General features: G+C 37.2%; 1 long non-coding RNA gene across 5 annotated transcripts in view; it reads right to left on the reverse strand.

Annotated features, from left to right (window-relative positions):
* The window catches only part of LOC107718824 (uncharacterized), a 158,436-nt gene that overhangs the window by 55,752 nt on the left and 76,968 nt on the right, over nt 1-25,716 (reverse strand). For 4 of the 5 annotated variants that reach the window (XR_001637460.1, XR_001637457.1, XR_001637456.1 and 1 more), the window contains exon 3: nt 19,249-19,352. This is a non-coding gene — a long non-coding RNA (uncharacterized LOC107718824). Of the gene's footprint in view, nt 1-4,640; nt 4,705-19,248; nt 19,353-25,716 lie in introns of those variants that run through there. The other variant, XR_001637459.1, reaches the window with a different exon arrangement.

Consider the following 25,716-nt stretch of genomic DNA (forward strand, 5'->3'; position numbering starts at 1 on the left):
ATAAATAAATAAACAGAAACACCATCATTATCCATGCAATGAGAAGCCATTATATATTGCGAATATATTGTTAGGTCAGCTGTTTTATACAGCTTTTACTATATTACATAACATAAAAGAAAAGCTTTTTTGACCAGTCAGCATCGTCAGTCAGAATTATCTGTTTTTCCTCTGTTCTTCCATTTTTCTTTTTTTTTGGGGGGAGAGGTCTAAGTTAAATTTGCGCTCTCTCTTCTTTTAAAAAAAACACCTGAAATCAATTTCTCTGAAGATGGAAAATGAGCTTATTAAAAATATTGCAGTACCATATGAGGATTTTGCGTTTCTAATACATATTTCCATTTGCTGCTGAAAATAGGCCACTGATGGACAGAGCCTGCCAATAAACATGAGCTTATTAGCCGACGAGAGAGTCATCAGCGGCAGATTTACCAGCTTTCCACCACTCATCCGCTGGAAGTGTGGAGAGTTGCCCCCGCTGCCTGGATCTCTGAGGCTCTGGGGCCGCAGATCCAGCCGGCTGGCCTCTCCTGTGCGGCCCACTGCCCTCGCATTAAACAGCTATGCCTCAGCTGCTGGAAATGTTATTCTAATTAACAGGGGATCAAGTCATCATCTTCTCATGTAATACTGTCTGGATGGGAATTTCAATATGGAACGGTGGCCCAAAAAAAAAAGGCAGTTAGCATCTCAATAAATTACTCTTGACCCCCAGGATGACAGTCTATTGGCGCATCAATTGCCTGCCAATTAAACCGACCCATCCTTGCCAAAACTTTATTGGGATGGTTTGGGTTTTTCATCTGAACACAAATCATTGGGCTAGAGATGGAAGAGGGTACTACACGGCTGGCTGCGATCGCGAGTCTGATGGGAATTCTGACAAGTTTGTACAATAAAGTCTTCAGAGATATCACTGGCCTGACAGCTTCGCAAAAACAGTTTCTTGTGAAGCGCAGATCTTTGATAAATGACCATATGTGGATTGTCACAGGCGAAGAGCTGAGAAACGTAAACACAAGCGGTCCGAACAGACTTCAGAGGAACTGGACAGACAGAGGGAGCCCTAACAAGCCCACTAGGCCCACACTTTGATTGTCTCAAACGGCTCGCTTTTTAAAAAAGCATCAGTCATGTCGTGACATTTGACTAAGACTTATGGACTTAAAACTAGCTCAGTGGGGAGACTGTTTGAAGTGTGCAGACTCGACCAGTGTATTATGTTCTTTGGAGCGAGTGTGGATTGTGCCATTGAGAGACCCACTCATAAAAGGATTTGGACAGAACCAAAAAGAAATCAGCATGGCTCTTAGTATGGCTAACCCTGATGCAACATGATGCAATTTACAGCCACAAAAACAAAATATGTCAACAGAAGAAAAAGAAAAAAAATCTGTTAAGTGTCAACCGAACCGGAGCAAAAACATTGCATTGTTATTCCAAAAGCCCTAATCAGAGAAGTCTACTCTAAATAATTTATACAATTCAAAACTATCTAGGATACACAGCACACATTATTTCAAGTTATCATAAAAAGTAGGATTAAACAAGGTGGCGTGACAAACAAAGTGACCAGTGGCTTTAGCTTCCTCGGAAGAACAAATTTTGTTTTCTTAAGAGAGGAGACAAACAAAACAAGGATGAGACTGGGTAAATTGACAGGCAGTCAGCAGGACTCCCTCTATGTGCTAAAGCATTGTTTTCTGCTCAGCTAAGCAGCAGCAAATTGATACATTCGCAATGAAGTGCAATGACAATTAAATTGTAACTGACCTGCATGTAACCATCATTATGTCTTTTCTCTTTACTGCCATCCCTGTTATTTAATCACACAGCATGCAAGCTTTTTTATTAGGCAGTAACACTGAGGACTACATCCTCCTGCCTATAAACACTCAAACCGAGGAACAATCGCTTCACCCACCCGAGAGAAAACCTCTATCCTGCTTCGCTGAATCACTGAGGGTGGAGTTTGTGCTGAGGTGCTGAAATCTTAAAGCCCGAAGCTTCCTATGAAAATACGAAGGAAGTCTGGACACTACATAAAAATATATAAAACGCACTCTATACTAATACTGTTATACACTACTGTTCAATAGTTTTGTAAGAATTTTTCAAATGTTTTTAAAAGAAGTAATCTTGTCAAATATTTTTACATTTCAAAATGTAATTTATTCCTGTGATGGCAAAGCAGAAATTTCCTCAGTCATTACTTCAGTCTTCAGTGTCACATCATCCTCCAGAAATCATTCCGTTATGCTGATTTGCTGCTGAATCCTCATTATTAATGTTGAAAACAGTTGTGCTGCTTTAGAATCCTTTAATTAATAGGAATTTTTAAATCATTTATTTAACATAGAAAGGTGTTTTTTTTGATAATGCCAAATCTAATTTAATGAGTCCTTGCTGGAAAAAAAGTAAAAAAAAAAAAAAAATGTTTGAAAATATTCTTTTTACAATCCTGCTTGGTGATGCTAATGGTGCAGAAATGACACACTTCACCTTTAACTTCCAGCCAATCAGCTCTATTAGAGGCTGTCACTAATAATGGGAACGTTGTGCATTATACAGAGATTACAAATGTGACTGTTGCTTTGAAAATGCTCATGCCAGGAAATATATATGCTTATTTCTTGTGCACACTATCCATGTTGAATGAGAATGCTTTTGAAATACAATCCTGGTAGATTTGCTCTCTCTGCATTTATTTTACTCTCTGAATTACTCTAACATATAAGCACACAAATACAATCACACGCATACAAACATTACAACCTTTCTTGAATAGCCAGTGCATTTTCATTTGCATAACAATTTCCTCTTGTTTCTCTGGTTAGATGGAATTCACAGCATGGTGGCTGCATAGTGAGCGTCAGGTCATTGCTATGTATATGTGGCAACAACAGAGAGAGAGATATGAAGAGAGAAACAAGCCAAAAAATCTGCGATAAAGGTATAATATCACACACATGTAGCATGGTTAATGGCAAATAAAAATTTCCATTACATTCACACACTACCAATGCATAATAATAATAATGGTTATTATTATTATTATTATTATTGAATATGCAACATCACACTGAATAAGGTTTCAAAGCATTACATTTCTGACCGCGAAAATAACCTAAGATAAAATAAAATATAAAATAAAATACAAGCGCCACCCATATAACCAGGGTGATAATCAATGCACCCCAAACCTCTCCAACAAATTTTTGTCTTTTTTTTTTTCAATATGGAATATTTATATATGTATATGTATATTTATATTTATAGGAATATGTATATTTATTAAAACATCTTCCTCAGGGAACATTGATTGCCCCCCACAATGCAGGTGATTGCAGGGTTTACCATCTTTGTGGGAACTTGACCGACACAAACTTAAACACAAATACACACGCCACTGGAGAACTGATTCGACAGGATAGAAAGAAACAGACAAGCTAGCTCTGTGTAGTAGGGGAGTGGATCTAGATTTCCTGTGGAAGTGAATTAAAACCAACAGGAGGAGGGTGGCTTAAGGTGGCGGTGGCAGACACAGCCTTAGATCCTCCTCCTGAGAATCCCTCTATCTCTCTCTCTCTCTCTCTCTCTCTCCTTCCCTACTCCTTTACATTTTTCATCTCTCTTCTCTACTGGGACATATAAAAAGCACGTAGCCCCCAGTGACACCAAAACACAGAACATTCTCTTTCCTCCTCCTGCTTTCTCTTCTCACTCTTTCCTGTCTTTCCGTCCTCTGTGGTGCCGTTCAGAGAAATCTTGATCAGACTGGAAAATGAGGTGGAATTTAAAGTTGAGAAGGAGCGTTGCTGCTTTTTTTCTTGTTGCTTTGAATGCTTTGATTTTTTTTAAAAGGGTCAAACTTTGCAATATAGGTCAATGCAAAGTGTTAAAGACTTCAAGTGTTAAATCCTGATATTACTTAATATGTAGTCTATAATAAGACACTTTCACAAGCTCTTCATCAAAACCTCTCAACCTTGTCCTTGTCCAAAACACACACACACACACACACACACACACACACACACACACACACGGTTGTCCACCTTGTGGTGGGTGATGGTTACAACATCTCTGAGCTTCAAAACAACTCATCACTCACCTCAAACCCCAAAGCAATGGACTTTCCACGACCACAGCCAGCACTCAACAGTCAGTCCACACACTGTATTTCAGAATTAAGTAGTAACATGACCTTCTGTGACTAAATTGAACTCATAAAGCTATATAGCAAGTGTAGCTTTACACCAATCATGCCTCGGGGTAAGGTAAGCAACAACATCCAGGATATATATTACAATGTTTTATGTTTTCATACTAGGTTATTTATTTTAGTATAAATTAAAATGGAAATAAGTATTAGAATTTTAGATTTTGATTGTGTGTGTGTGTGTGTGTGTGTGTGTATATATATATATATATATATATAAACACAGTATGATATCAAATATAAATATTCAGTCATTTATTAAAAATTACATAAATATATAGAACCAGGACAAATAAAACATTACTTTGTGAGAAGAAATTAGTCAAGACTAAAAGTTTTCTTCAAACATAGAACAAATTTCTTCTTCAAAAAAAAAAAAAAAAAAAATTTTCAAAAATTGCAGAGGATGTGTCGTTGTTCCATATGAGGCAGGCCTTCACCTATCCGGGGCATATTATTGAACTCAAGTGGTTTCCAGAAGTCTGTAAAAGAGGTTAAGTACATAGTATAAGGTCGTTCTTTCAGTGTGCGTAACCTCTACTGTCAAACAGAAATGTGTTGTTCTTCATCATCTGTGATTAGATTTGTACAAACATGTATTATATACCACATGACTACTGATCAATACCTCCTCTCAGAACGGTTTTTGTCTCTGTTCAACATAGAATCTTAAACCTGGAGGATTTAACCTTGTTGAGAAAGTTAAAAGTCATCCACAGTTTATAAAAGTCTCTTGACTTAGTTTTGCAGAAGTAACTATCTATTCACAAAGCAACTTAGGAAAATAAAAGTCTCTGATTGGTCCCCTTCACACATGGCGGCGACAGAACAATGCGCTATTGAGGGTCTGCTCACTCCGAGGACCACAGCTGTGTCTATGCACATCCTAAAGTGCTTACACACACACACACACAAACACACACACACACACACACACACACACATACACACACACGCAACGTAAAAGCCCATCATTGGAGGCCACAATCACGCCAAAGACTATAATATTCAATAAAAGCACCTAAAACAAGAACATGTCGACGAGACCCCTCTTTAAATTCCAGTCCCTCTTTATCTCCCTGTCTCTTTGGAGATGAAATATCCTTGGTAGTGAAAAACGGAAGGGGAGCCTGTTATGCGTCTATAGATACATATTATGCAGGGAAGAGGCTACCTCCCATGTGTTTTAATTTGACTTAAAAGCATTCTCCCAGCTGCCAGGGCTTTTAATAGTTATTCACTTACAAATGATTGCAGGTCATTACACAGTCACTGGGAGGGCAGTAATGAGATGGGCTTAATGGCTCTTGGTAGTACATCGGTAGTACGTCGTCACAAAGTTCCCGCCAGTAAGTTTTTTTTATGATTGTTCCATATGAACTGCATTTGCTTAAACTCCATTTGGTGACAAAATACAGCTATCTGTTTTAATGCAATTTATTTTAGTAGTTGACAACCTTTCATGGCTGAGGTAAGCAATCACATCATCAAGGGTGGAGGAGTGGCAGAGAGAGAAAGAAATCCTATCATCTTCCTAGACAAATATTGTGTTAATCTTTGGTCATGTTAATTCTGCTCTCAGCCCCTCTTTTCATCATAATTTAACTGTGGCCACTGACAGCAGGCATAATCGGATGTGGATGTAAACGAGTTGGTATTTATTAGGGGCCAGCGTGGATGCTCGCCGAGACACGTGTGCCCACCCGTCCTTATCCCTATTGATGTACAACGCTGACAAGTAAATTAAATTTACCTTTGGAAATGGTTCTATTAGTATTTTTATTAGGTTAATTAAGCAAGCTCTGGGGACTCATTGAATGGGCGAGACTGGAGATTAATTCACTGTTCTCCTTCTTGGGCTGGAGGACTAAGGTGGTAATTCCCACGCAGCCGTCCACCTCTAGATCTGCTCATCACCACTACGCCACGCCACTTCATTAACGTGCCATCACCGCATCCTCACCTTGATTCCCTTCAATGGGCTCTCCTAAGATACCAGATAAGCTGGTACAAAACACATGGATCCCAGAAAACAGACCACACATTCATATATGTCCACTTCCTTACTAAACAGCATGCAAAAAGTACATCAAACGAGTAGTATGTCTGAATACACCGAAAACACTAGGTGAACAATACCTACATTCAATAGACACTTTACTATCTCATTAGGCAACTTGGACAGGAATTGTCATATTTGTAAATGGCAGGAAGAGAGAAAATGTATCTTTTATAATGGTTAACAACTTTGCTATCAATAATGCATTATGTATCATGAAAAAAAAAAAGTAAATTATTAATAAATGTTATAATAATATTATTATTAGTAGTAATATTATTTAGAAATATGCTATTGTTCATTGTTAATTTATGTTTGTTCATAATATATTAACTCATAAGTTAATTTATATAATGTTACAATTGTATTAGTATATGCAAAACATTAACTAAGATTGATAAATGTTGTAAAAGTATTGTTTATGTTTACATCAATGTTAAATATTGCTGTCATGGGAAATGAACTTGTTTTAATATATATAATTTCATTGTTAAGTTTTACCAAATGTCAAAAAGTACGTAAATAAATACCAATGCTACAAACCAGCATGCTGCTGTTATTTATTTATTTATAGCTTTAGAGTGCTAGAAAATGACAGTCATAGTCAAGAATGATGAAAGTTTGGGTAACACTATATTTTAAGGTGTCCTTGTTACATGTTATATGTACTTACTATTACAACAATAAATTATGCATAATTACATGCAAGTAACTCTAAGCCAAACCCTAACCATATAGTAAGTACATGTAGTCAGTGGTGTAATGTAACGAAGTAATAATACTTTGTTACAGTACTTAAGTATTTTTTTGGGAGTATCTGTACTTTACTTGAGTTTTTATATTTCAGCCAACTTTTACTTTTAATGACTTACATTTTAGACATAACATTGCTTGTTTTTGCGCAGTTTTGCCAATGAAAATAGTTCCAAACAAAGATCACAGCACTGTTTTGCGTCTCTGAGCAATGGAGGGTGTTTACTTACTGAATAAATCACCTTTTTGAACGAATCGGTTGAATAAATGATTCAGTGATTCACTCATTAACACAGTCAAATGCTTTGTTTCTGAAAGAACAGCCGTTTGAATGAATCTGTTGAATCTCAGTGACTCACTCATTAACAATCACTTGCTGCCACCTGTTAAATTATTTCAGATATCAGTATTCAACGTTTTATGTTAAAAACAAAACATTAGGCCTATTTATGCATCTGTAACTGCAGTTTAAATGCAAAATACTTAAGTACGTTTAAGATTTTAAAAAAATACTTCTCGTACTTAAGTACAATAAATATCACATACTTTAAGACTTTTACTCAAGTAATATTCTAAACGGTGACTTCAACTTCTACCAAAGTCATTTTCTGGTAAGATATCTGTACTTTTACTTGAGTATGGCTTTCAGGTACTTTATACACCACTGCATGTAGTTAATTAATATCGCTCAGTACTCAAATGTATACTTATACTGTAACAAGGGCACCTTAAAATAAAGGGCAACCAAAGGTTGTTTACTTTTGTATTAAAAAAAAAAGTTTGGAATAATACGATGGTGTACAAATAAATGGCATAATTGTTCCCCATATTTCCATTTAATACATCCTTCCACAAGCTTCTGTTAAGAAAAAAAGGAAAAAAAAGTTGTGTTCCTGCATATTGAGTGATGACCTCAGAAAGAGCGAGCATGCGTGTGTGTTTATCTGAACTAAATTCTCTCAGGTCAAGAGAGCTGCTGACCAGACTGACTCCAGCTGAGCGGGCATTAGCCTGTCCCGCACGTGGCATCTGCCCAGTGGGAGAGCCGATACAGTGCGGGCAGCACAGCACTGGGCTCCCCTGATGAAAGCTGTATTGATTGAGAAAAAAGCCTTTTGATAAAGCAGATTGCTCATCGAAGTGGAACCTCATGCTCCTCAGATATAACGCCTCTCAATCCGCCAGCCACCAAATCGACCCTGACGCCTGCAGCCATCACCAAAGCAGTGAAACGTCCTCATCTCTCATCCGCTCTGATCACACTGAAGCCTGGGCCCATCGATTGCCAACCACACCTCCTCTGGTCTGCATGAGTAAAGTACATGAAGCTGGTGCTGGCCGAACTGCAAGCCTCCCCGTGGCGTGGTTTGTGCTCTGCCGAGAACATTTTTCATTTAGTTTCCACCAAAAACAAATCAGACCCAACGTCTATCTGTTTTGGGACTGGAGGAAATCAAATTTGTGCTTTTACAAGGATGAAAACAAATCACCTTTGTAAGTTTTACTTATATGGTATAACGGTCAACTCCACAGATGTGTGTGATTGAAAAGCGTGTTTTTGGAACGGCATAGCTTGAAGTAGCGATGCCCGTCAATGTTATTCATTCATTGAGAGTAATTACAGGCAGATGAGTGGATAGTAAGGAGTTAAGGACAGTGCTACACAATTGTTTTGCCACTATGGTGGGTCTCTTCATGTTTGGGCTACTGAAAGGAGGGGTTGATGGATGTTGTATGACGGTTATGTATTAGGCCTACATACACTGAGTTTAGCATGAGCTGCATTGGACTCTCTGGTATTGTATTTGTTTGGTTAAATCACCGAACTCTACTCTCTGAAGAGTCTCATTGGAAGTGTGTTAACCCTTTGGGACTCAAGTGTCCTTTGACTGTTTTTACTGTAATCAGCATGCTACACAACAACACAAATGTGCTCAGGTATTCAGAGTGCTTTCATCTAGACATTTCTGTAAAGGACAGGAAGTGGAGGAGACGGTTGGTTGATGGTTGTAACACTTTTTGCTTTAATGCCTAACTCAATAATTTTGGGCGCTTTGATATAATTGGCCCAAATGTCCATTATGAATTAGTCATTTTGAAACCTATATTCTCTACAAATAGAGAATATAAAGTGTTGTAACACTATAGAAGCCATGAAAATTTGTTCATTTTTGTACATTCATTTTGTTAACCAAATTTACTTAAAACTTTCTATTTCATATTTATTTTTAAAAAGAAAGAAAACAGAAAGAACTATTTCATTCTAAAACATCAAACACATTTTTGAATCAATACACAAAAAAGAGCTAACAATAAAAAAGATAAATAACAGACAATTCTGCATGTTAGTCATATTCACACTTGTTGAATTAGTAGAATTATTGTTATTTTATATAAATAACATAACAGACAATTATACATGTTAGTCACTTTCACACTTGCGTCAAAAGTTTTAATTTTATTTTATTTTGTTATTTTATTTTATTTTATTTTACATGTATTAATCTGGCTGCAAATCAAATAGTCCAGAAGAAGAAATACAAATGTTCTACTTCAAAACATATATTTTTTGACCTGTATATTCTTTATATTTGTACACAGAGATTGTACCCCAATGTTACAACCATCCCCAGTCTCCCCTCATAAATACATACCTTGAAGCATTATAAAACACTCATTTTATATTATTAATAATAAAAATGTATAGATTTGTACTCAGAACATAAAAAAAAAAAAACACTTCTTTAGTGCACATAAACACCATATAATATAAACTTTTCCCAGGGTTATCAGTGTTACCTAGGCTGAGAAGTGAGGAATTAAATAAATAAAACTGGACTTTAGCGAGGCCTGGTCTTCTCCCTTCAGCCTCCACCAGATACACAGTACCCTTAATAATTGATTATGATTGATTTTAACCTGGCCCTGACCTGGGTAGAAAGGCTGAGCCAATAGCATCTGTGCGTCAGAGAAATGGGGAAAACAGGCCAGCACGCATCTTTAAAAGCTCCAGACGTGTAGTACAGATAAAATATTTAGGCTGCAGAATCCTTGACCTCCCTGTGCTAGCCAGCTCCCAACTTGAATTGATTTCTGACAAGACAACTGGGACACAATTACAACAAAATGCACTAAAGCCGTCCAGTTGTGTCTCCGAACGCTACCGCCAGTTTAACCTCTTCAGCGCGACTGGGGTTGAATGCAGGGCCAAGGTCTGGCCGATCGGACATACTGTGGATCACATCACCTCAGGGAGAGACCGATCAACTGCAAACTGTACACAGCAGCCACAAATGAGGTACCTAAACAGCACCTAACCCTGCAGACAAAGCCACTTTCCTCTTCTCATGTCATGCAGTAGGCAAACCAGCAGTGATATTATGACCTCCAGTCTTCTGATGTTTCTACTCTGGGTACCAGGGATTAAATGAATCTCTCTGGGTAAAGGCCTTCTAGCACAGAGAGAGAAAGTTATAGAAAGAGGATGTAATGCCCTTTTCCCGCAACATGAAATATCCATGCTTTTGAGTATTATAAAGAACAAGCATAGCGGGCTCATTGAGCTCCGTCCTGATTACTGGGAATAAGGTCAACAAGAGATTCCAGAGGACAACCTGCACATGGATGCAACACGGGAATCTGCACACAAATAAACCATGACTTTGTGCAAGTGGATCTACTATGGTCCCAAAGTACTTGAACATGGATCCCAAAGGCACTGGGAAAATATATAGTATCAGATTTGGGGATGGAAACATCTCCGATGGATTTCATAAAACTGCTTCTATTATACACATTAGTTGATTATTATTATTATTATTATTATTATTATTATTATTAAGAAATTATATAATTAATATTAAGAAATATTATGAACTATCATTTGTGTGTATGAATTGCATTTTAATGTATTTAAAAAATAAATAAAAAAATGTCATGTCATGTCATAGTCAGTCAGTATAAGTACTGACTGCAGTCTTATGTAACATCTCATACATGCACTAAAAATACATTCAGTGATTACCTTGTGACATAATGCTTTGTCACCAGAATTTAAGGCAAAAACTAGTTCAACTTTAACTTGCTTTAACTTGTTTACTAGAGTTCATGTATCTGTTGTACTGACATAAAAAGAAATGGAATGTCAGAATTTTACCCACCACGCACACAAACACTGGCATCACAGTGTAGACATTTTTGTTTTTAATTCTCTCGGCAGAACACACGGATGTCAGTTAGGACGTAAGCACTGAATGTTCTCTCCTGATGCACCAAATAACTTTAATAGCATGTTAATCCTTCAGCGGGCAGACTTGGGGCTGTCCAGGTTTCATGAGGTTGCTCGGGTTTAACCAAGTTCATTATGGTCATTGGACTCATGAGCTTGTGTAGCCACCGCAAGCTCAAATGCACGCAGACGCTATTTGTTTATCGACCAGTGAACGTGGACGCCCACTCTTTAGGGAAATCAAGTCTATTTAAATTGGATCAAACCACATCTCTCCCACTATTCAAAACCACAATCACATACTCAACACAAACGAATACACTTTTCGAAAATACTGCTGAAATAGCATAGATCTCTGAAAAATATTTTAAAAGCCTAGAAGTTCTTATAAATGCACTCTTTGTATTATTGTATTAATGAATACACTATTGTATTATTGTGTGTGTGTGTGTGTCTAAATAAATATATATATATATATATATACACACACACACACACACACACACACACATACAAGAGTGTCTATTACAAAGAAAATGAAAAGTATTTTAAAAATCTAGCTGAAAAGTATATATTCAAGAAAAGAGCTGACACTAAAAAAGTCATGTGGTACAAAATCAGGTAAAAGTTTAAAAAAAAATATTTAAACCTTAAATATATGTGTGTACATGTCTAATATTTAAAAAAAATAGATAAAAAGTTAATTCATAAATAGAAAGACACCCTGTACATTAATACAACATGTAAATCTGTACACAAATAAACCTCAACTTTATTTATGTGAATCAACTGGCCCTGAAGTACTTAAATTAACCCCATAAAGTCAAAAATTAAATAAACATTTTGGGATTTCGAACCATCTTTAATGGATTTCACAAAACTGCTTTCATCATACGCAAATTTAAAGTATATTTTTCAAGGTAAAAAGTGTTAAATTATTTGTATGTATGAATTGCTTTTAATGCATTTTTAAATAAATGAATAGAAAGGACAAAAATGTCACGCCATTGACCCGTATACCAGGTAGCAGTGCCATCCAAAACAGAAAAAGCTTCATTATTCTACAAACCCAGAAAGACAGAACAAGCAGTAAAACTGTTCAGTGGTTGTGTGTGCGTAAGTGTGTGTGTATGGATGTCATATAGCCAGCCAGCCAGAGCAAAACTAGGCCATTAATCATACGCCTGCGATAGAAGCGGTGTGTGTGGCGAGGCGGGGTCAAACTGGGGCTATTAAAGGAAGGCACGGGACCGGGGCCTCTGTTGTGCTAACCCCGAGATCCCTGCGGGCCCTGGCTGGGCCGGAGCCCCAGCTGTCCCCCCTCTGCCTGACACCCAGCTGGCTGGAGCGAGAATCGGGCAAAGTCCAAGCTGCCGCCCAGCCTCCCCTCGTGGGTAAGAAAGGGGGGCCTTCAGGGTGGTTAAGAGAAGAGCAGCTCTCCAGCGAACAAACATCCTGTGGCTAAAACCGAGCGCAATAACATCGATGGACTCGTGACGTACTCGAACGGCTCTTATTAAAAGGGATCTCTCAGCCTGACGAGACTTTGTGGAAACATTTTTAGTCATACGCACCAGCCAGCGGACTCGTATTACGCACACGCCTGCGCACGACTCCAGACCACAAGCCATCATCTTTGCTGGCAAAGTCACAAATCGGGCTTTCATGCTGTGTTTTACTGTTTTAACATTTTACAGCTGGTCAACTCCATTCATCTGGACTGCAATTTACAGCGTGTCATCATATTACATATGACCACATGAATGCTATTGGCTAGCCGGTAATGACAATGCGAGTTCTATGAGCGCAGGCATCAGTATGCTGCTGGTTAGGACACAATGTGATTCTCAACTGTCAGCGTCATTACTCAGACCCAACCGAGCTGTTTTTTTTTTTGTAAATACCTACCGATCTCACTCCGTCTGCTCTCCCTGCAAGCGCTCCCTCAACTAATCTCAAAGACTTCGACGTAGTTCAATTAAATTCAAAGTTGGCATGCATTGCAAGCATCAGTGCTATCAGTGATTCAGTTCTCTTTATAGCCAATCTATTTTTTAATAACGGTTCTGATGAAAACATTACAGTATTGATCTTTATTTATTGATCTTGCAGAGCGCATAGTTAAGGCTGACACAAATCAATCAAAATAAATTTAAAATGACGATAGAGTACAGCAGGACTTGAGGTTGAGCTCGGAGCTTAATTAGTGAAATGCTGAGAGGGAACCCAAAGCAATATCAGACAGTAATACAGTGGCTCAGCTGTGTTTGTGCGGGCCAGATTAAGCATTTGTATTGTATTAAAGCTAGAAATCGCCAGCCAAGGTTAATGAAAGGGCAACTTACTTCAGGCCACAATAATCCCCCAGAAAACCTCTCTGCACAACAAACTGATGCATCCTATAAAGCATGTGCTCAAAGGCTCAGACTGTACATTGGCCTGTGGCATGGGCAGCTAGATTTCAGGAGAAATAAAAGGAGAGAGTGAAAGAAAGAGAGAGCATACTGTCCGGCTGAAGTGTTATTTTAATCGGAGGAATGTAACCTGTGCCTGACACGAGACTAGGTATGTCTAGCTTTAAATCAAGTTAGAGAGCAAAGGGCCCAAGAATACACATGCAGAACAATACGCACACACACCCAAGAAACATAAACTGGATTTTCTCTTGACTTTAGCGCAATGATACTGCACAATGACTATTTCTAGACTTGGCACATTCCTGCATTCTAAAAGTGACCACCAGAACACATTTTCAATCATCGCTGAACAACACAAATCCTGAAAATACTAATTTAAAGAAGGAAATCCTTGCATTACAACATTTGAAAGAACCTTCACAGAACTCTTATCCATACAACTATAATTCATAGTGACACATCTGTTGAACACTAAAAATGACCAAAAAAAATAAAAGCAACATAAAAGTAGTTTATACATTCCAAATCTTCTGAAGCCACACGATAGATTTGTGCAAGAAATAGACCTAAATATATGCAGTTATTCACTGATTGTTTTTTTCAGTGAGCCGTTTACTGAGAACCTGATCATTTAGGCAGTGAAGTGAAATGGGATCAGGGAATGAATCATTATTTTGAACAATTATGCATATTAAACTAAATGATTCTTTCACAAATTGCACTGTTTCTTTAATGAATTAGTTGTTAATGTAAAAAAAAAATGACAATAATTATTTCAGAATTTTACTGATTCTTCAATAGGTCAGTTGTTACAGTTCACAAATTGGATGGAATGATTCCCTGACAAACTGCGCTGATTCATCAATGAACCAATTGTTATGGTATACAAACTGGACAAAAGGATTCTTTTAGGAATTGCACTGATTCTTTCATGCGTCAAATTGATTCTTTCAAGAATCAAACACATGGTCACTCAATAATCTGTTCGCAGCAATTCTTGAGTAACAGCTCACCAGTAGGGAAGATTATAATTAAATAACTTAACTTTCAGGTCTGTTCTTCACGTAAAGCTATCTTTGGTTTCAGAAGACTGCAGTTGTTGAACTCTGTGTTGTTCTCCAAGATAGCTTTGTGTGAAGAACCGGACTACCGGACTAAGACCTGGACTACTTTTTACTAGTTTTATTATTATTAATATATTTTTTTAAATAATTGGAGTCATATTTGGACCTTAAAAGCAATAAACTGTGCCACTATGACATGTCATTTTATGGAATAGACCTGTGGGATCATTTTCATATTCACATTTTTTTATTCTACAGAAGAAAGTCATATAGGTTTGGAACAACATGAATGATGACAATTTTCATTTTGGGAAACTACCCCCTTTAAAAACACATGCAATAAACACTAGAACTAGACTGATCTATCTCTAGTATGATGGGAGTGATAACACGAGACACATTTTAAACTCACAGAAATATTAATGAGTTTACAAGGACCTTCCCATTATAATTATGTAGAGCAACCATGGCATCCGAGTGGGCCAGCGCTCCCTGTGGGATACATAAATGTATCAGGCTAGCAAAACTCACCTACTTTTAACAAAACAGTTTACATGCAGATACAAATAACTCCAAGCATCCTTCATTACTATCAGCCGGTGAATGGCTATGCCATCTGCAGCTTAACGACTCAAATAACTTTGTCAACCCAACGCTGACAGTTATTGTTCAAAGCACTGCCCATAACCTTTACAAAGGACACATTTTCAGGACATTCATACTCTCTAACGCAACTCTAAAAGCATTTTCTGAGGTATTTGCTAGGGGAGTGAGACACATTAACTTAGACTTTTTTTTACTAAGTGAAATATTTCTTTGCTCAATTACTGTTATGAAAACCATGGCCAATGGCTGGCACGCTAAAGTGTGAAGACGAAACGTCACCATAACCATGTTTGACAACTCCCGACTCTCAACTCATTGGACGAGCTGAACCTCAAATCCACGTAGAACTTGTGAGCTGTCTGGTGAGCAGCAGATAAGCATGTAAGAGAGACAGCAGATCTGTCTGTATCCAACCTGTCTGCTGCTCTGGAAGAGTAATTACAGGAAGGCCTGTGGTAATTAGCCCACCTCTCACTGTGTTTGTCTGTTTTTAAGGCTGACAAAAAGAAAGAAAGAAAAAAACCTGGAAGCTGACAAAGCCGCAGCCCAGGTTTACCATATGGGAGCGGATGGTTAGTGTCGAACAGCATGTTGGGTTACGTGGAACTGAGTCAAACGCGTAAGCTTAGCTACAGGGATCTCAAATCTGAAGACGCCCCTCCTGATACCACCAGTCTAACAGACAAGACAGCCACAATCTGCATCCCTCGCCGTTTGTTATCAAGGATGTTTTAAGCAGATCTCTCTAAGCAGAGCGCAATGATGAGGAAAAGGGCTAATGTGAGAGAGTTTGGGGCCAGTTTATGGAACTGTCACTTGCCAGTGCTTACGTTCCAACAATTTCTTATTTGCAGATCATGTACATGAGTTTTTATGTCTTTAATGCCAGCGAAAGTTTAGCTATCAGAGTTACGGTGAAGTAATACTGTGCAATACTGTGTACAGTATTTACTCAAGTTGTTTTTGTTAATTGACATAAATTATTACTATTGTAATAAATTACTATTTATTCAATATGTGTATGTATATATATATATATATATATATACACACACATACACATATATAAAGAGTGTCTAAAGTGTGTTTGCTTCTTTTGTCTTAGCATCATAAAAGCTGTCGAAATAAACAAGAAAACTTTGATGGCTAGTTTGAGAGGAACTCATCATAAATAGCTTGTGGACAGTTAGAGAAAGAAGAATGGCCCGTCACCATCACAAGAGGTGTCTGCTGAACTCTTAAACGTACTGACTCAGAGGAAGATAATAATAAACTCACAAGGCTTATTTCCAACAACAAAAGAACTCCGTCGAAATGAAAGACTATGACAAATCGTTGTTCTAATGTTTCCTGTGTGGGTGTGCCGTATGTGAATGTCCCTGAAGTGTCTAAAGATTTTTTCCAATGACCTCATCTAGAAAGTATATATATAGATATATATATATATAGATATATAGTAGCTCAAAATTTAACTGACAGATGCCGATAATCTCAAAAACCGCCAAATGTTGTTTTGAAAATCGGCCTGTCTGACATATTAGTCTATCACTAAAAACAATACTTATTGTTTGAGCCCTGCTATGCAAGATGTGTGTTTGCTTCTTTTGTCTTAGCATCATAAAAGCTGTCGAAATAAACAAGAAAACTTTGATGGCTAGTTTGAGAGGAACTCATCATAAATAGCTTGTGGACAGTTAGAGAAAGAAGAATGGCCCGTCACCATCACAAGAGGTGTCTGCTGAACTCTTAAACGTACTGACTCAGAGGAAGATAATAATAAACTCACAAGGCTTATTTCCAACAACAAAAGAACTCCGTCGAAATGAAAGACTATGACAAATCGTTGTTCTAATGTTTCCTGTGTGGGTGTGCCGTATGTGAATGTCCCTGTTGGCCAAGCAGCAGGGTGACTACTCCCCCTGTCTTCCCACCATCTGCCCAAGAGAGAGCTCCTCCAGCACCCCTTCCACGATCAGCACTTTTCCAGGCTGAAGCCAAGAGAACGAGACATCCAGCTAACTCTGCAGGTCCAAGCCATTGCTCACCTGCGTCAACGAGAGCCACTGAGAGTCTCACTGATGAGCAGTTAATCAAAGGAAATAAAGCCTAAATAAAGCAAATGTAAAGCAAATGTTGTGTTGCACCTTGTTTCTGTTGTTACATTATGATTATATATTCAGTGGCATAAAATGGTCTTTAATATGACAATAATATTGCTTATCGCAATTATTTCTGGGGCAATATATCGCACAACAAAAAGTTGTTATCGTGACAGGCCTATGTTGCACCTTGTTTCCGTTGTGTTTCCGTGTTGTGAAGATTTAGTTGTGTTGTGAAGATTTCGTTGTGTTGTACACTACTGGTCCACCGTACGTGTGACTTTTAGCAACAACCCCAAATATAAATGTATATATAATGTGAACATGCTATTTATACAGTACACTAAACGCAAATAACATTATTTGTAAACTGAATCAAGATCTACATTAAAACCAATATTTGCAATATGTGCAAAATTTAGACTTAAAATACACTTTGAAATTCTAAATATCAACCTAATAATCGGCCTGATCGATACCACTAGGAAAGGGCTCACAAAAGCAAACATCTCAAATCACCACTTCTCCTCATGCTTCTTCTAGTCAATCATGCCGTTCATTCTTGTATCGCCCATTATATTTACTTAAAAATGTATGTCACCATGTTTTGTACATTCCACTTGTGCCTGTGTCTTTTGCAGCTTCTCGTACATAACGTGGTGTAGTCATGAGGTGCTAGTTCAAATTTAAAAAGTGCTTCTACAAAAAAATTTAATCTGCAGATATGGCCTTGTTTAGTAATATGTGCCTTTGTGCATACGGACATCTGACTGCTAAGTAGTGATTGTGTTTCTCAGCAATAGCCGTTCATTCTTGCTCAAGTTTAGACTCAAAACCCCCATTTGCCCTTCACACACTCAAGGATGGTCAAACTCCCATTGAGCCAAGCAAGCCTAATATAAGCCATTTAGATGTTTGGAAAGGCTTACCCTATTCAGCGCTCAAAGCTCCATTAGATAAAGAGGAGCAGAGCAGGCTAATTAGAGTCTGACCGTTTGGCCATTCTAGAGCAAAGATTCATTTGCACTGGTCTTAAAATCGGCCTCTCTCTCTCTCTTTCTCTCTCCACCTAATAGAAAAATAAGCTACTTCACTCTGCATCGCTGGCAGTGACACCTGCGATGGAGGGAGTAATGGTGTTTAACGGCCTTTTACATTTTTATTCAGTCTGGGAATCATAAAAGAGGAACCAGGCAGCCACTGGATCTCTTAATAATCGCAATGCTATGGCAACCAAAAGCAAGCTCAGCCGTCAGACTTTAGGTGGCTCACAGATCCACACCTGCTCTCGGTTCTCGTGTTGGGAGAAATGTAGAGATATCGAGAACAAGGCAAGTTTCTACATTTCTGCAAGGTCACCAGTGGTGTTTTGGTGATCCTAATAATAGAAGTTTTAAAGTTTAAGTGCTGCCCGGGGGTCTTGCGTGTGTTCATTAGGAATCACGGCCTGCTTAGCCAACACAGCAAGGAATGGACATTAATAAGGCAGAGGGGAAAAAAGGAAAGGACAAAGAGGGAGGAAAATGGAGGAAGTGTGTTTATGTTTTGGAAGGCTGCAACTGTGTGTTTGCACTCCCTGGCGGGAGACACAAATCCAGATCTGATATGAGAGTTGTGGCTTTTACACATCTGAGACCTGCTGTATCACCAGACCCTATCTTTTATTTATTTACAGCAGCGCGGCGAGAGAAAGAGAGAGAATGAGAGAGATATTCTCACACTTGAAAGAATTTGACAAATCACAGTCATCCTAAACAGGATTGTAGATAAATAACGAACACAGTAGACACAAATACACACCTGGGAGATTTGATGTGGATATCGACACATTCTGTGCTTGTTTGTCCATTACATCAGTGAGTCCCAATCAGAGGTAAGTTTACACCAGCAGGTTTCACAGGGTACTTCGAAGAAAACCTACAAAAAAAAATAAAAAATACAAATTAATTGTATACTAAACAATTTGTTGTTTCAATAGATTAACTAAATCACAATATTTTCAGTTCCTTTCAATGAAAATAATGCAAAATTATGTGTACTGTAATTGAATACTGTAATATTCAAGTTTATATAAATTTATGTGGATGGCATGGCATTCATAGTAGATTGTCCTGATTTACACCCATCATTAATGTGTTTTCAAAATTCAGATCACAATCACCAAACTTCATAATTAAGTTACACTGCAAATATCAAACATATGTTTTAGTGCTGTCAAACGATTAATTGCATCCAAAATAAAAGTTAGTGTTTACATAATATATGTGTGTGTACTGTGTATATTTATTATGTATATATAAATACACACATACAGTATATTTAGAAAATATTTACATGTATATATTTATATTAATATAATTTCTATTTTATAAAAATATATTTTTACATTTTTACATTTTACATTATACATTTTTCTGAAATATATACATGCAAGTGTTTGTATATATATATATATATATATATATATATACATAATAAATATACACAGTACACACACATATATTATAAAAACGTTTATTTTGGATGTGATTAATCGCGATTAATCGTTTGACAGCACTAATATTTTTTTAATGTTCTTAAAACAAGTCATTTATGCTAACCAAGGCTATATTTATGTGATCAAAAATACAGTAAAACAGTAATATTGTAAAATATTATAATTTAAAATAACTATTTTAATATATTTTAAAATGTAATTTATTTTTGTGATTTTTTTTTTACAACATTGTGCTATAGCGATTTGTTTGCATTGTTTAATTAATAATGTCCAATTACTAATCTAATTATTTCGCCAGATTGCACATCTTCACTTCTAAACCCTATTAAATCCTTTATTGAGGGATTTGTCAAAATTATTATTTTTGATTTATTTCTGATTATTTTTCAGTTGTGACTATTGATAATATAAATGATAATGCTAACCGATTACCACTATAATTTGAGTTAACACATTTTTGTATTTAATGTGATTATTCTATTAGTCACAAAAGTGCAGTACAACATAGTGTGGCTCCCTTCGTATAACCCATCTGAGCATGTTTATATACAGTCTGCTTAATTGCACACATTTTCACCCAAAATCAGTGCAGAAAATGCTCAAAAAGGCCCTTGACATGTCAATGAGGGAACATAAATCAAAAAAGACACTACATTAGAAGCCCCGTCTTCAACGAAAATACAAAACTTTTTACAAATCTGCTCTTGCTATGAACGGTGGAATTTACAGTAGTTATGATTACATGAAGCAAGGCAAACTTGATGAAACAAATGGTATTTTTGAGACCGTCAGCAGTCTTGAAGACGCAGTCCAGGTCTAGCAGTCAATCTCAAGAGTGGTCTCCTGTCCAGCGTCAGCTGAGTGAACGCAGTGCTGTGTCGTTTAAATGTCAGTGATAGACATCAAACCCAGTTCTTTCTCAAACTCCATCTGCTTCATACAGATGTCTCAATCAAGCCAGCAGCTGCGTGGTGTCTTACTGTCAGAGAAGGCCAGGGCTACACTTATACATGCTACTGTTTAGACACAGGAAGCGTACCTGCCATACGCCACATGCTACCTGACCTGCCCGTCTGCTGCCTGTCATTCAGCCCTCGCACGGACCCTCAACACGCTAACGTGAGCCTCACACCCTCACACACACACGCATACCCAGCAAACTCCTCCTCTAACACTAGTAATGCCTTCTGTCACAAAAAAATTGCTTCAATTGTTTAGAGAAAAAGCCAGAGGCAAAGACATTTTAGTGTTATCAATTAAACACATGTACCATCAGAGACAAAATAATGGTTTGTTGTGACATATTGCAGATGGTGTTGTGCTATGTGCTTATCACGAAACAGGTGATCATTTCTATGGTTTAAGTTATGTTTAAACAAGAATCTTTGTGGCAAAACTGTTAAATATCCTGATACTACTTTCTACAAACACATTATAAATGGATATGTTTGTCTTCTTTGTGCATATAAGAGAATAGAAATAGAAGAGAATACAATAGAAGAGTGCAAAATCACGCAACACTTTCTGAAAAAAAGCACAGCAAACACAAACATCCATACAACAAAAAAATATTAATAAATTAAAATAATGTTAATCATTCACAAAAAATTGTGAATGATTAATCAGTGCATGCTATTTTAAAAAGTAATAAATAAATAATAAATACAATAAAATATTGATAAGTCTTTTGCGGCAGAAAGGTGTCATCTTTGGTATCATGCAACTCATGAGCTTAAAGTAATAGTTCAAGATTAAATAAAAAAAAAAAGTTCAATAAAAACTTTTAATTTTCAATCAAACTGTAAAAAGTACTGTAAAAAGTACTGCGAAAATGTACAAAACTTTTACTCACCTAAAAGTCAAAATACTTACGAAAATTATTCACATTTAATCGTATTTAAGCGCATTTAAAAGTTGAAAAATTATACACTTTTTAAATTGACTTTGAAAACAAGAGGCAGTAGAGATTTTCTTAAACTTTGTAAAGAAACTGTCAAATATTACGGTTACATTTACATTGTTACATTGCTATCCAAAACTCTAAGAAACCGCAGATGTTAAAGTAAAGCAAACCACATGAAACGTTTCAGCAAATGATTTGTGTTTTAACATTTGAATATAGTGATTTTTAGACTAATCACGAACCAGGTTTGCACTTGGCAGTTACTATCAAAACCAATACTATAGTTTAAAGTCTTTACCTAAAAGGGATAGTTCAACCAAAATAAACATTGTGTCATCATTTAATCACCCTCGTAAGGGAGTAAAAGGTATTGTTTTTACCTTGAGCAAAAGTATTTGGTTTTAACTTATAAAAAGTAGATTCCCCCCAAAAATACTTACAAATGTAGTGAAGTACTACTCAAATACCTTACACCTCTGCAGTTCTGTAATTGAGAGAGAAAGAGAGAGAGAGAGAGAGAGAGAGAGAGAGAGAGAGACTCCTTGACCTTCTGATGACACAATTCTTCAGTCTCTCAGGGCACGGTTGGACACTGGCTCCTTGTACATGTACACATAACAGGGCCAAACAGATGCTATTTCAGCCCAGAGGACAATACAAACACGCTGACAACATACAAATGACCTGCAATCATCTGACTGTGGGTGTACTGTATACACTGCACTGCAAGACCTGAACATATTAAAAATAGAATTTGTTATACACAACACACAAGTACAAAAAAAAAAATAATAATAATAATAATATATATATATATATAGTTATCAGTGAAATGTGGTGGCAACGTCTCCTATTTTTCTCCTATTATTTACAATGCTATAGAGGCACTGCTACCTGACCTTTTTTTCCCTTGATTTTCACCATTATGTCGCTCAAATTCACGCCATGCTATACTGTTGGACCTAAGTGAGAACATGATGAAATCAAAGGAGCCAAAAAAGACTCACCAAGACTGAATGTATTTAATTAAAAATATGTAAAAACAGTAATATTGTGAAATATTATTATAATCTAAAAATAACTTTCACATGATCCTTTAGAAATCATTCTCGTATTCTAAATTGGGTGTCACATTTCTACAACTGTACAAACTGTACACACTGACAGGGATGTAGTTTAGTTCCGTAAAGCTTGGCTTTTTTTCAGGTTGATTAAAGATCCCGTGTTGATTTCGTTCAGAGTCACACTGAATAGCGGACATAAAGCCGAGCCAGCAGCTCATCAAACGCGCCACATGATACCCACATTAAAGGTAATGTTTCTGCCACTCCATCTCGCATTGTTTTATTTTGCTCTCTGGCTTTAATGAATGTGACAGAATTACGCCGCTTTAAAACCGTCTGCTTTATTGTTCTATTTGTTTATCTATTTCTTATTTCCTCGTCTTCTCCCAGCTCTCATCTGTCATTCTTCGGTGCTTTCATTTTATTGGCCGCTCCGTAGAGCGGTACCGTTGATCGCTGCCCATTTTCGGATTAGGAGATTAAGTTATTCATCACTCACCGAGCTCCCTGCTGCGCCACTGCTATCAGGACACAGCCAAATCACAACATCTCAGCCAGCCATTTCAAAATAATTGAATGCACAATAATTTCCCTATTAATACATTTCTCATATTAGAGATTATGCATGAAACATCCACATTATCTGTGGCAGTGTTTTCCTTCTCTCTCTTTTTTTTTCCCTGTGTGCCTGTGTTAATGTCTTGCTCCTCTCCAGTAAATCTAATAGACAGGATTGAATAGCTCACGCCAGGATGAAGGGATAGGTTACAGATAGCCTCCTATTTTTTATTTATTCATTTTTTTCCTCTCCCTCCCTCTCCGTCTCTGGTGGAAGATGCAGAAGAAAATTAAAGAAAATCGATCATTTTCGAGGAGGGTGGCGAGGACGAGCTGTGACGGTTGCTACGCCAACAGTAACTCAGCCTCTCACAGCTGTCTCGTAGAACTTGTTTTGTCATTTTGCTAGATGAATTTATTTATTTTGAGATTATGCATGAAACATCCACATTATCTGTGGCAGTGTTTTCCTTCTCTCTCTTTTTTTTTCCCTGTGTGCCTGTGTTAATGTCTTGCTCCTCTCCAGTAAATCTAATAGACAGGATTGAATAGCTCACGCCAGGATGAAGGGATAGGTTACAGATAGCCTCCTCTTTTTTATTTATTCATTTTTTTCCTCTCCCTCCCTCTCCGTCTCTGGTGGAAGATGCAGAAGAAAATTAAAGAAAATCGATCATTTTCGAGGAGGGTGGCGAGGACGAGCTGTGACGGTTGCTACGCCAACAGTAACTCAGCCTCTCACAGCTGTCTCGTAGAACTTGTTGTGTCATTTTGCCGGATAAATTTATTTATTTTTTCATCTTTTAAGCATTAATTATACTAAATTCAAAATTTCACTGATTAAGTAGGAGGAATTCATTCAAGTGAAGGTGTGCTACGTCAGCGCACGTTAGCTCTGAAATTAATCATATGTATTGTACATGCACACATTTTTGCACTCAACACACAGCAACAAAAGGCATATCAATGGATGTGTCATATATGCACGTATTAGCATGAGGACAGATCATTAAATCTGTTGTAGGCAGCCAATCAAAACGCCTCGGCACACCATTATGTCGTCATCATACTTCAGTGAATCGTGTTTTGCTTGTTCTAAAAATAATCCTCTCTTCCACAGCAAGGACAGAGGTGGACTCACAACAGGGCTGGTCACAGTTAGAGATCCTCTTCAAACATCAAAGTGTGTTAATCACTTGTGTTAAATGTGCTCAAGCCTGTGGAAGTTGTGGAAGTGTGGCTATACTGCACACTGCAGCAGGGCGCATTGCAAGATCTATTATGGCAGGTAAATGTGTCTTAACGGCTAGAAGAGTGAAGGCGAAATATATGAAATCAACACAGAGAGCTTGTCTCACCATTATGAATCCTGTTATTATTCACCGCTCAGGAAAGAACTAAATTTGACATCTGAACAAATGAACACGTTCACTTTTAACTGAACAGAGACAAATGCACATAGAAGATCTATCTATCTATCTATCTATCTATCTATCTATAATCTATTTATCTATCTATATATCTATCTATCTGTTTACATGTCTGTCTGTTAGGGCTGTCAAAAAAAATTCGAATTTCGAATATTCATCGAATTTAAAATAAAAATCCACATTCGAATGCAAAAACATTGCATTCGAATTTTAGGTGTGCGTTAAGGAGGCAGCCTTATCAGTGGCGCACGAGATGCGATGACGATGTAAGTATCATTGCATTTTAATGTTTTTGTTAGCCTATCCAGTTGAAGCCACTAGATGTGGCGCTGCTGCCTTGTTAATTACAAATATTGCGGGAAAAGAGAACATCAATGTGGAGAAGATCTTGCTTACGTCAAAACTGAAACCAAGCCGTTCACACAGAACGCATATTTCACACATTTTCTAGAGGGACATCTATCACCGTTGCACTCGCGTCTCGCACAAAAGAGCCGCATGATTAGAAAGCCATGTAAAGTTAATGCAAGTTCAACTTTGAAAAAAACATACTTCGAGACTTTATGGTGGGTTTTTTCCCCATCCTACTGCAACTCGTGTTTTTAAATGAAAAATGTACTCTTGTGTGATTGGCTTTCGGCCCTTTGTATTAAACTATGAATACATGATGCTATTTTGTTTATAGTTGTTTAAGCAACTTAATTAATTATAATTGGTTTATAAACATTATTTTAAACATTATGCACTTTTTTTCAAGGATATCTTATGCTCGATGTGCCCTCTTTGTGGCCTCAGGAGAGAAGCCAAAAGCTTTTC

Source organism: Sinocyclocheilus rhinocerous, unplaced genomic scaffold (assembly GCF_001515625.1).
Source record: "Sinocyclocheilus rhinocerous isolate Xijiao unplaced genomic scaffold, SAMN03320098_v1.1 scaffold3288, whole genome shotgun sequence".
Classification (NCBI taxonomy): domain Eukaryota; kingdom Metazoa; phylum Chordata; class Actinopteri; order Cypriniformes; family Cyprinidae; genus Sinocyclocheilus; species Sinocyclocheilus rhinocerous.